Source organism: Microcaecilia unicolor, chromosome 2, assembly GCF_901765095.1.
Source record: "Microcaecilia unicolor chromosome 2, aMicUni1.1, whole genome shotgun sequence".
Taxonomy (NCBI): domain Eukaryota; kingdom Metazoa; phylum Chordata; class Amphibia; order Gymnophiona; family Siphonopidae; genus Microcaecilia; species Microcaecilia unicolor.
The window spans coordinates 590,703,478-590,717,101 of record NC_044032.1 but is presented as its reverse complement, the minus strand read 5'-3'; positions in this window follow the sequence as shown (position 1 = coordinate 590,717,101).

The window sequence follows — 13,624 nt, the reverse complement described above, 5'->3', positions numbered from 1 at the left end:
AGCAGTTCCGTTTCGAGCATCACTCGCCGAGTGTTGCTAGGTGTGCAGCAGCGGTCAGTTGCGTTCCTGCGTTGGTATTTTCTCCCTCTCCTGGATCTCGGTGGCGGCAAAATATCTCCCGTGCAGGCGGTTAACCCCAGGTGTTGTATTTGGGGTGGGCACTCGGCTTTGTGCGCTCTCGCGTTGGCAGAGGATTTCAGCGGCACAATCTCTTCCGTGCGGGTGGGTCGTTCCTGGAAGCTGTCTCCGGGGAGGGGGAGTTCAGCGCTCCTGGTCTGCTTGGGGAACCCGTGATCCGGTGGTCTAGTTCGTTCACGGCTAGATGGGTATCAGTCCAAGATGGGTATTATACTCCTTAACTATTCTTTTAATTCTACTTAGGCCTATAATTAAAAGGATCTAGCTTAGAGGCATTTATTTATTTATTTATTTATTTTATTTCACATTTCTATTCCACACAGTACTGCGTTCTTGGCAGATTACAAAGTTACATACACAGTAATAAAACACATCACAAATTTCAGATCAAAAACAAAACAAATCACAAATAACAAACATTATTTTCATAGCCATATACTTGCCCCTCCACTTTACAAAGATTATATAGACATTAATTGTATAGGCTACACTGTTCTCCCTGATAAGCAAAACCAAGCAAGGTCAAAGAAGATAAGCTCTAAGAGGTCAACTTTTAAAAGTGGTTTAGCATCTAATGTAACAGTCAAATTTTGGTTGCATATGTGTTTTAGATTACCAGTATTATCAGTATGTATTATAGAAGCCCTATGTTTATTTTAAATGTATATAATCTGGTATTTAGATATATTTATTATGTAAATATATAAATCCAAGCTTTACATTGCATTGCCATGATATGCACATCAAAATTTTGCATTTAGAAAGGGGGTGTGGTATGAGTCTATCTTGGATGAGACCAGGACAGAACAAAAAATAAACATATATTTCCCATTTTAGATGGGGAGTGTATTTCTATAGTATGTCCAAGAGAGAGAGAGAGAAAGAGAGAGAGAGAGAGAGAGAGAGAGAGAGAGAGAGAGAGAGAGAGAGAGAGAGAAGCAAGAATGATCAGTCTCCATAATGTACAACCCTTTTCTCATAGTTCTAAACTGAAACTTTCTCTAGAGGCAGAAACTTTTACCATAGTTTTCAACTGTAATTATTTCTAGCGGTAGAAACTTAACAGCCAAAAAACATTAAAAAGGATAGTAGCAATGCTCACATTTTGTTCTAAAAGACAGTTATTGGCTGTTATTTGGCTGCTGGAGAGGTAGCACTGCTACTGACCTGATTAAGGTGTTAATTAAAGTGTGAGGAAGTAGAATTTTGCAAAGTTTATTAAGGTCCACTATGGCTTTACCTATAGAAGTCTCATTCACCATTCACTGTTTATTTCAATCTTTTCTTATCTAACTCCAAATATAGTTAAACATATAATTAAAGAGAGGAAAAAGACTTCAGATGCTCGATAACGCAACTACATATTTTGTAGAGGGTATCGTGCTGCTCAAGGTTTACTTTTGAAAATGGGTTTTCTTTATGTAAACTACCTGGCAAGCATCCTCATGAGTCTCAAAAAACCTCTCCAATCTAAATGTTGTTTTCACTTTTTTTCTCTTTGAAAGTTTTTTAGCACATATCTTTTGCAATTTGAAATAAACAATGAATGGTGAAAAAGTTTATTAAGGGCAATCTGATTACTGAGTTAGCTTGAACGTCCTGCCACAGATAGCCTCTAGAAAGCACAGCAGGACCTAGTTTAGTCTTCAATCCCACTCACCCTCCCCAACTCACGCTCACCCCTAGCACAACTCTTCACTTATACTCTTACAGAGTTTTAAATACATTTCATTACAATCTAAGAAGGAAACACTAAATAAATTACAAAATATACCATATAAACTAAAAGACATTTTTATATTAGGCTAATATCCTTAATACTTTAGCACGTTTTAATTTAATATCCTTAATACTTTAGCAAGTTTTAAATTATTGAAAAACTCAAAAATACTAAGATGGAGTCATCAGTCCAGCAGCGAGAGGGGTGATATCCAGTCTTTTGCATTGAGTGTCACATGTATGATTATCTCCCAGTTGGTGAGCGGTTATACGTGTGTGCCCAAAGGAAAGAGCTCCTATCTCTTAGAGAACGGGTCTGTTCTCTTGAGGCTAGAGTAGCAGACTTGGTGGAGCTGAGGGAGACAGAGAGGTACATAGAGGAGACCTACAGGGATGTTGTAGAGAAGTCCCACCTCCAATCTGGTAGCCCCTGTGCTACCTTGGAGGAAGGATGTCTCCTAGAAGGAAAGCTACAGGAGTAGAAAGTACTCCTGTAGCCAGGACCTACCCACCAGGGGATGCAATATCCTCTCTCACTAAGAATATGTCTCCAAAAACTTCTGCCCAAATGGGAAGGGTTAAGTCAGCTGTTGTAGTTGGTGATTCGATCATTAGGCATGTAGATAGCTAGGTGGCTACTAGACGTGAGGTTCGCCTGGTGACTTGCCTGCCTGGTGCAAAGGTGGCAGAACTAAGCCATCACCTAGACAGGATCTTAGATAGTGCTGGGGAGCAGCCAGATGTCTTGGTACATGCAGGTACCAGTGACATACGAAAATGTGGGAGGGAGGTGCTGAAAGCCAAATTTAGGCTCTTAGGTAGAAAGCTCAAATCCAGATCCTCTAGGGTAGCTTTTTCTGAAGTGCTCCCCATTCCACGTGCAGAGCACATGAGACAGGCCGAGCTCCGGAGTCTCAAAGCATAGATGAGGCAACGGTGCAGTGAGGAGGGGTTTAGATTTGCAAGGAACTGGGCAACATTCTGGGGAAGGGAGAGCCTATTCTGAAAGGATTGGCTCCACCTTAACCAGGGTGGGACCAGGCTGCTGTCATCAGCATTAAAAAAGGAGATAGAGCAGCTTTTAAACTAAAAACTGGGGGGAGGCTGACAGTCATTCAAAAGCACATGGTTTGGAACAAGGTATCTTTCTAAGATATCACCAAAGCAGGGAAGATAGGGTATCCTGATATTTATTTATTTAGATTTTTGCTCACACCTTTTTCAGTAGCAGCTCAAGGTGAGTTTTGTTCAGGTACACTGGATATTTCTCTGTCCTGGGAGGGCTCACAATCTAATTTTGTACCTGAGGCAATGGAAGGTTAAGTGACTTGCCCAAGATCACAAGGAGCAGTAGCGGGATTTGAACCTGCTACCTCTGGATTGCTCTAACCACTAGGCCACTCCTCCACTATAGCAAGGTTTGCAATAGAGACCATAGGACCATAGTAGACCACATGTCTTTAAATTAAAAGCAGACAGAAGATTAATTTTTATTAAAACGTAAGGTACTAGAGATATCAGATGACTATAAAGAGCCTTAAGATTGTATGGTATAATATGCAATTTATTTAGGGGTCCTTTTACTAAGCTGCTGCAAAAAATGGCCTGTGGTAGTGTGTGCACGTGTTTTTGTCGTGCGCTGGGAAAACGTTTTTTTTTTCAATGGGCTGGGAAAACGGCCTGCGGTAAAATTGAAACCAGTGCTTATCTATTTACAGCCTGAACCCTTTCTGCCACCCATTGATCACTATTTATCAACAGGCATACTATTCTTTCATAGGCTCCTACTGAGTTGTCAAATAGTCATTGATTTAGCAGTGCAAAGTATTATTCTTCAAAAGGCACCTATTGAAGAAAGAGTCACTTATTGAGCACTTTAATATATGTCTATGGAAGCAATATCCCCCAAATTCTATATATGGCACCTTAAGTTGTGTGTGCTAATTTGGCCGCACAGCCAAATTGTACGCACAACTTAATTGATGAAGAAGCCAATCAGCACCGATAATTGGTACTTAACAACCAATTAGTGGTACTAATTGGCTTTAATTAGAATTTATATGAACAACTTTCTAGGCGTATTCTATAACACAGTACACGTAAATTTTAATGTGCACAGTCAAAAAGGGAGCATGGCTATGGGTGGGTTTGAAATAAAAAAACTTTGTGCACTATTATAGAATACACCCGATCTGCGCCTAACTTAGGCAGAAGTATTTAGGCCTGGTTTTAGGTGTCCTAAGTAGATGCACCTAAATTTTAGTCGCAAAAATGGCATATGAGCATATTCTATAAACTACTCCTATCTTTAGGTGTCCTTTATAGAATCACGCTAACCATGTGGTTTTACAGTGACGATTTTAAAAGCGCCATGTATACAATTTCCCCAATACACCTACTAAGCAGTAATTGAGCAATAGTGTACACTATTGGACAAATTAGACGACATCATTATATAAATACTTAAAAAATAAATAACTAATAAAGTCCATAAAGAAATACCATTACAAAAATTTAATTAATTAATAACTGATAATACAACAGACATCATAGGAATACTGATACCTAGCTAAGGGGTCTGTGCTGGTGTAGATGTGTGTAGTGGATGTGCTTGGTATTTTTGCAGGATGGATGAGTTCTGAGGAGTTAGTCTTAAATGTGAAAAAGTGACACAGTTTTGAGAGTTCTACCTGTGATTGGTGGTTGTTTACTGTCACTTTCCCACAATATAGTTACCTTAGCTGTTCATTGTGACAATGATTTGACTTTTCATTTACAGATAAGTCATGTAGTAAAATTGTGTTTTTACTATCTACTCATGATAAGGCAATTGAAATTAATAATTACTAAAGAAAAATTGACTAAACTAGTTCATGTGTTTATTACTAGTAGGCTAGACTACTGTAATTCTTTATAGATTGGCTCCAGTAAAGTTAGTTTACAACATTTGCAACTAGTACAAAATGCTGCTGCAAGGTTGATAACTGGAGCCAGAAAATCAGATCACAGTACTCCAATCTTATTTGAACTACATTGTTTACCTGTTGGAAAACAGATGGAATTCAAGATGTGTCTTGTTTTAAAGCCTTGAATTTGGGATGCCCTGAATACTTGATTAAAAAGCTAAGTAGGGGGTCCTTTTATTAAAAATCATTTTTCAGTGCACCTGTAAAAAGGCCTCTTTTAAAATTTTTACCGAAAATGGACGTGCGGCAAAATGAAAATTGCCATGCGTCCATTTTGGGTCTGAGACCTTACTGCCAGCCATCGACCTAGCAGTAAAGTCTCACGTGGTATCCGGGCGGTAATGACCTACACGTGCCAAATGCCACTTCACACACCTCCGATATGTGGAGCAAAAACATTTTCAGCCGCTCGACAAAAATGAAATTACCACAAAAGCCACGTGGTAGCTGTGCGGTAAAACCATTTTGGCTTAGTTAAAGGACACTTAAATATTCTCCTTCACATGAATTGCATCCTTCCCAGAAAGGACTTCTTAAATTGCCTAGTTTGGACATCGTCAGGTTGATGTCAACTTGGAAGCGAACATTTTCTTATATTGGACCATTTGTGGTTGCAGTGTTTTTCTGACAGTTCTTCATATTATGGCTTAAAAAAAAGCTTTAAATACCTTTCTGTTTCAGTAATGTTTTAGTTGATTCCTGAAAAAATGTAATGATATAGTTATCTGGTTGATTTATTTATGCTGTATGATGTGTAATTATTTTGTTGTAAACCACTTAGAGACAACAGTATATAGTGGTATATCAAATTAATAAATCCAATCCAATGACAATTTTCTTTCTAGATTTAGTCCATGCAGTGTCATAGTATTGAACTTAAAAATGAACACTTGTTCTGTCTTCAGCAGCAATCTCTCAGTGACCCCTCCCCTCCACAATGGTCTTGGCAAATTTAACATGTGGTTTCATTAGCATAGTATTAGATATACTATGTTTTCTGTATGCTTGTGAGCATCCCTGCTCATTGTAAGATGGTGATTTTTACTTTTTAATTCTCTTAAGGGTCTTTTTACTATGCTGTGGGAAAAATGGCCCTACAGTAGCGACAGGGGCTGTTTTTTCCACGCACCGGGGCCACTTTTACCACAGCCGGTAAGATAACCTGGCTGAACTGCAGAATTACAATGGCAGGATCTAGTGCATTGTGGAGAAGTGAGGCTGGCTGACAGTAAGGGTTCCTGCAGTAACCCGGTGATAACCGGACAGTGCATAACGATGCCCAATTACCACCAGGTTAGCACCACGCTAAGGTAATATCCACGTGATTTAATGCTCCTCAGGTTTTTTACAGCAATTTTTACTCGCTTCCAAAGGTTAGAATGTACAATAATATCATTGGAATGTGGTGACATCATTGGAATGCATAGCTTGGAACACATAGCATTTTTATGTTTTAAAGTGATTTTTATGCTTTAAAATAAAAAAAAGAAATGGTATGATTCAGCTAATTAGATGTTTCTTTATCGATTCAGTACATTTTTGGAAAATGTTGAAAGTATCAGTGATTTTCAGCATTTCTAACTGCCATTGGTCATTTTTAAAGTATTTTTTCAACTTTTTAAGAATAAAACAGACTTTTATAATGGTTTATAAGATTTTTCCAATTGCTTTTATGGGGTTTAGTATGATTTTTGATGGCTTTTTGAGGTTTTCTAAATAATCTTGAGAACTGACCTCTGACTAGAGAAATAAGCAGTACTGAATCAGCATCAGCAGTTTCACTACAAGTTGCCACTGTGTGCTGCTATCACAAAGAGAGTTGGTGAGTGATACCCATTCCACTTACAAAGCTTTTTATATTTTTGTATTTTTATTGTATGCTCTTATTGTTGTTCTAGCTGTTTATGTTCCTTTACTCATTATTCATTTTACTAAACCGCCTTAAAAAGTGGCCTGTGGTAGTACAAGCGCGTCTTTTAGGCATGCGCTGGGCCATTTTTTACCCCCGGTGGACATTTATGATTCACTGCCGAGAGTCAGGGCAAGCTGATTGGGAGATGGAAGAATCATAGTGAAGTCTGACAACAAGATAATTACACATGTTCAGCTTACTAGATGTGTCCTGTGGCAACTGTTAACAACACACAAATATAGAAAGGAGTCCTACTACTACTACTACTATTTAGCATTTTTATAGTGCTACAAGGCGTACGCAGCGCTGCACAAACATAGAAGAAAGACAGTCCCTGCTCAAAGAGCTTACATTGCCACATGAATGAGTTTAATATGATTTGCACAAGTCAGAAACAGACAATACAGCATCGTTGACCCCCAAATGCGGACATTGTTGACATTTGCACCACCAATGTGTTATTTGCACATGTTTATATTCTTCTTGTGTGAACACTACACCTATGAAAACCTGTGTAAATCCTGTAGTAACCTTAATTGCCTTAATTGTAGAGTAAAATGAGCTTAATATGATACATTGTTAGGAGCTTTTGGTACAAGTGCAGAGATAATAAATGTTATTGATGCTTAAACTTTAGCCAAAGTAAATTCTATTAGAATTGACATTAATCAGCTTATTATTTTGCAATATTATTATACTCAGATAGTTTACAAGTAGAAATTAATATAGCATAATTTACTACTTGCATGTTGTAACATTTATTTGCCCTTATATAAAGGAATAAGGCTCAAGATGACTAACTCTGAACACTTGTGGAGGTGAATTTCACCGGTGGGTTCCTTCCACAACCTGATTAATAATTTCAAATACTGCCTTATGCACTGACCTCTTTTGTTCTGGGCAAATTATGTAGTTTAATGTAACTAAGCAGTGTGTATTATTTGTAATACTGAATTTTGGTTAGTTATTAGTGGGCAGCATTATTACCATTTGCCCTTGGACTATACTTCCTACTAATTTTAGTATGTTTGTTGAAACTAGTGCTCAGTATATTACCCATTTGTATAATCTGTCTTGTTCCTTGTTTCTTTTTTTTTTTTTTTTTTGGGGGGGGGGGGGTTGTTTTACCTGATATAGTAGAGTAATGACTTATGTATGTACTGTTGTTCAGACAGAGTTGAAAATCAAGGACCGACTGTAATAAAAGTGAATTTTAAAGATTGTTTTTCAACTCTGCCTTGACCAACCAGTGCACTCAGGGTCTATATTTTTGATTAGAAGTGGTTCTGTTTGGAAATGATTGTTTAACTTTGATGGTGTGAAAATACGTTGGAATGTAGAAGATAAGACAGAGCTCTAATTAATTTGGTATGTGAAGAGGGGGATGGTGCTTGTTTTCGAGTTCAGACTGGCCACCTGGACTTGGAAACATGTGACCACATTCCCACAGTATGGCTTGTTTATCTATTCTCAAGCATTCTGTAATTTTCCTTAGCTCTGAACATTAGTTCTAAGGCTTATAAAAAGGGGAGTTTCTTTCAGTGAAATTGGGAGCTCATCTGTGAGTAACGTACAAACTGTGCAGAGAACCATGTTCCTAGTCAAAAAAACTCCTGGCTTTCACTGTGAACATGCCCCCCCCCCCCCCCCCCCCCCAGCTGATGATAAGAGCCTGGATGATGTAAGGACCAGTGATGATTGTTTTATTGTTTATTTTCCTGGTCTAGGAACTCTTAGCTTTGCTTAGATGTAGAGATCAGTGATGTAATGATTGTTTATAGATAGGTATTGTTTCTTTTTAGTTATATAGCTAATCATTGTGTGTATATATAGCTAATCATTGTATATGTCTTAATCATTGTATGTATCTTAATCACTGTAGATTTTAGCACCTCTAATAAAGGTCTCATTTACCTAATACAAATCCAAAACAATCTACATTAATTACTGAGTAGTCTGTGTCAGTAAAGCAGGCTGTAAATCCATAGCAGTACAACACCCCAAACTGTTTTGTATTTATTCATCTTTTTAATTTTGTTTTTCTAATCAGACATGGTTTGATTCTTTTACTAGTTTGTCTTACGATTATTCAGTTGAGTTTTTATCATTTCCATTATTATGTTTTTATTAGATGCACCATAATAATTCAGTTTGGTCCTTACGATTGTTACTAATGTGTTTATGTATTTGTTAACAGTTTCTGTGTGCCTCTGCCGTAGCCTATGCATGGAAGAAACATGGCGTTCAGACTTTTAGGTTTTTTTTAAAAACTGAAATCTGCAGTGAATGAACAATTTTATGAACTTTCTTCTGTGATTTGTTCTTTGTTCAATTCAAATTGGATCTTATCAGTCAAATGTTATCAGTCATCTGCCATCTTCTTGGCACCTGAAATGAGTAGAGATGCAAAAAAGTGCTGCATCCTCTTTAGAAGTGACTTTGGTCTGATGATTTTATATGGTGCTAATTAAGTCATAACAAAATACAATAGAATTCCAGAATTACATGGAGTCTCATCTCACTACAAATAACAGAACAGCCAGGGAAATGTGTTAATTGCAGAAAAAAATATGGTCGATTATGCAGAGTGATAAAATTAAAGGTAAGCCAAGCAGCACACTAATCAAGCAAAATAATTGAGTTCCAAGTGAGGAACAGAGAGTTTATACTGTCCATAATTATATTCAATCAACACCTTATTGGTAACATTTTAAATGCTATTTATACATGCTAAATTAATATTTATGACTGATTACTAGATACAGCTGCAGAATGTTTTAATATCTTATTGTAAAACATATTAAATGTATTTCCAAACTGGTGAAACAGCCATAAATCCAGCAAACTGTTATGCAATACATTACAATATGGAATGTCCTGAGATACTACCAAAATATTAAGGCAATTTTAGAAGAGTTGTGCACTGTTGAGAAGCAATGGCATAACTAGGACTGAATGGGCCCCAGGTGGGAAAATTGAGATGGACCCCCTATAACAACTTCTCTCCCAAGGTGGTTGGGACTTGTGTGTGTGTGTGTGGGGGGGGGGGGGGGGGGGGGGGGGGGGGGCTTTCAGAGCTCCAGTAAACAAACCTTGCAAAAAGCAAACACATTCCAGACCTATATAGAAAAACCTGTCACAGTAATAGAAATTGAAATGGAAGATATAAGAGATGCATATTTCTCAAAGCTAATTGTGAAGCAGTGAGGGACTTAAGGGCCCTTTTACCAAGCTGTGGAAAAAAGGGCCCTGCACTGGCAGCAGGGGTCATTTTTCCCCACGTGCCAAATCCCTTTTTACCGCAGTGGGTAAAAAGACCCCAGCCACACATGGCCATGCGGTAAGAGAACTCTTACCACATGGCCATGTGATGGGGAGTCCTTACCACCTCCCATTGAGGTGACGATAAGGGCTCCCATGCTAACCTGGTGGTAACTGGGCAGCACGTGGCGATGCCCGATTACCTCCAGGTTACCGCTGTACAAGCCATTTCTAGAATTAACCTGTCCCACTTCCTACTGCTGTCTCCTTTCAGTGGTTTTCTGCTGATTATATATCAGCCTCTGCAGGGCGGTGAGTACTGAACTTAACTATCTCTACCACATGTCCTCATCTTTTGTAGTCCAGAGGTTCATAAGAAACAGGTTTACAATTGTGGGGGAGAGGGTGTGTAGGTATGGGACCAGAGGCTCTCAGGAGTACTGTTACAGTAACGAAGAGAATGCACAGGGCAGTTCTACCACATCATTGTTCTGTTTTCAAGCTGGAATCTGTGTGTGTGTACCAGTTAGCCTGTGTTGTTTTCTACCTCCTACCATTGGCTGAGCTGCACTGACTCTGTTGTTTTGTATCAATGCATGTTCTGTTTAATGTGATTGTAGAAGGCCAATAAAGGCCTCATAACCTCTTACTCATTCTATCATATACTATAGTTGGGCCTGGGCCCATTGAGATAAGGTATTGCAGCTCATAGATGAGGTAAGTTTATACCATCGTTAACAGGACAATGTATCAGCATTCCTTATCCCACTCTTCACAGTACTCAGGAAACCTGTGCATTAGGATCAGAACCTTCAACCACATTCCCTCCTCTCTCTTCTCCCATCCCCATCCCACTCCCTTTGTACTGTACAGTTAAATAAGAGATTCTAATTAACCTAAAGAGTGAAGCCATGTTTCACCCTTCCCCTCATGTCCTCCCTTACTACTGCTATCTCCTTCCACACCCCAGCCTGCTCTTGACAGATGGCTCCAAGCTCCTTATGCATGCCAGTGACCTCTTCCCTGAGTAGGACCTGCTGTTCAATGATCTATCTTCCCAGCACTCTAACATTCTCTCTCTCTTCTCCTTCTTGTTCCTGCTCCAGTTGGCCCAGAATTTCAGCATGGGTGGGGGCATTACCTTCATACAGTTCTTCCTCACCTGATGGTGGCTCCTGATCCAGATCATCCTTCCTCCTGCTCACATGCTCCATGCTTGTGTCATGGGCATAGTTTGGGGGAGGGGCACGGCCCCCAAATGCAGGGCTGGTGCAACCAGGCTGCAAGCAGCTCTTGGACCCCCTGCCCGCCCTCAGCTCCCCGATAGCCCTCCTCTCTGTTCCTGCCACCCTGTGTTTAAACCTTTTATTTTAAGTCGCAGTGGCGGCAGTGAAAAAACACAGCACAGCAGGCTTGCCTCTGGCCTTTCTCTTCCCTCTTAGTGTCCCAGCTTCCCCTGATGATGTATTTCCTGTTTCTGCTAGGGTGGGACACTGTGAGGAAAGGGAAAGGCCGGAGGCGAGCCTGCTGTGCTGTTTTTTTCACTGCCGCCGCTGCAACTTAAAATGAAAACACTGGGACCCATATAAATTTCAAATATAAAACTTTTATCAAAAATAAAATATGTTTGGGTATTTAGATAAAAAACAGTAATAAAATATGCCTCAATAAAAGATATATTTACAAAAGGGGTACGGAGAAAATGTTTAAAACACAAAAAAGTGCTCTTATAGACAATAAAGTAAAAAGATGAAGGAAGGAGAGAAGATCACTGTGGTCAGAGGGGAGAGGAGGTCCTAGAAGATGATCATGCTCAAGGGCAGCTAATATGCACCCTGGGAGTATGAGCCAGGCTGTCAAGACCATGAGGGCAGGAGGGGTGTCCTCCTCCTTTTCTTCTTCTTCATAGTCTTCCTCCTCCCCTTCATTTCCATTTTCTTCTTCCTCCTCCTCCTCCTCCTCCTCTTCCTCCTCCTCCTTTTCCCACTCATGGGCTGACTCTGTGGCAGCAAGTCAAAGGTGTAGGACAGCTTGTGGCTGAACTATAAAGTTGGGAAACATAGACATTGGTTACAGTCATGCTTTTCATCACCTGCACATTTTACCACTCCCTACCTCTTTCACCTTCCTCCCTTACCCATCTTACTTACCCACTTTTTATGGTCCACCTCTTTATATACTATATTCAGCTATTTTCCATTTTGCATTATCTTGTAAACCTGTTATATTATGTAAGCCGCATTGAATCTGCTAATAAGTGGGAAAGTGTGGGGTATAAGTGTTACAATACAATACAATACAATGACATATTCTAAGATGGGCATTGACATTTTGGTAGCTGACCATGGGGGTTAGGGACAAACATTTGTGAGTGGAGGAGTAGCCTAGTGGTTAGTGCAGTGGACTTTGATCCTGGGGAACTGGGTTTGATTCCCACTGCAGCTCCTTGTGACTGTGGGCAAGTTACTTAACCCTCCATTGCCCCAAATACAAAATAAGTACCTGTATATATGTAAACCGCTTTGAATGTAGCTGCAAAATACCACAGAAAGGCAGTATATCGTCCCACTTCCCTATTGGTTAGACATTAGCATGTGGTGGCTGCAATAGAGAAGCAAAAAGTATACTAAAATGTTATTCACCTGCTTCAGCACACAGATAGTTGCACACCCTCTGGAGGAATTCCTGGTCATGCTGCCCTTTTTCCACAGGTCCTCTATCTGTATGGAAACAAGGTGTAGGAAGGGAGAGGGGAGTTGAGTTCTGCATACATGCTAATTTTTTTTTCATACATTTGTTTAACATGACATGCCAGCTCCTGCCTCCACCTCCATCTCATAGTGTAAGATACCATGTTGATATCTGTATAAATAGGTCATGGCATGGATAGAGAAGCTGTTGTGATTGTTAGTCTGCATTGAACCTCACAGTATTTGTGAAGTATTTAATGCTACTTTGTGTTTTGGGGGGGCAAACCTACAATCTGACATAACTATGCTGTTTAAAAATACCATCCTGGAAGCCCAGGCCAAATATATTCCGTGTATTAAAAAAGGAGGGAGGAAGACCAAACAACAGCCGGCATAGTTAAAAAGTGAGGTGAAAGAAGCTATTAGAGCTAAATGAAAATCTTTCAGAAAATGGAAGAAAAATCCGACTGAAAATAATAAAAAACAGCATAAGGAATGTCAAGTCAAATGCAAAGTGCTGATAAGGAAGGCAAAGAGGGACTTTGAAAAAAAGATTGCGTTGGAGGCAAAAATACATAGTAAATTTTTTTAGGTATATTAAAAGCAAGAAGCTGGCAAAAGAATCAGTTGAACTGATAGATGACCGAGGGGTAAAAGGGGCAATAAGGGAAGACAAAGCCATAGCGGAGAGATTAAATGAATTCTTTGCTTCGGTCTTCACAGAGGAAGATTTGGGAGAGATACCAATGCCAGAAATAGTATTTAAAGCTGATGAGTCAGAGAAACTGATTGAAATGTCTGTAAACCTGGAGCATGTAATTGGGCAATTTGACAAATTGAAGAGCAGCAAATCTCCTGGACCAGATGGTATTCATCCCAGAGTACTGATAGAATTGAAAAATGAATTTACGAAACTATTGTTAGTAATACATAATTTA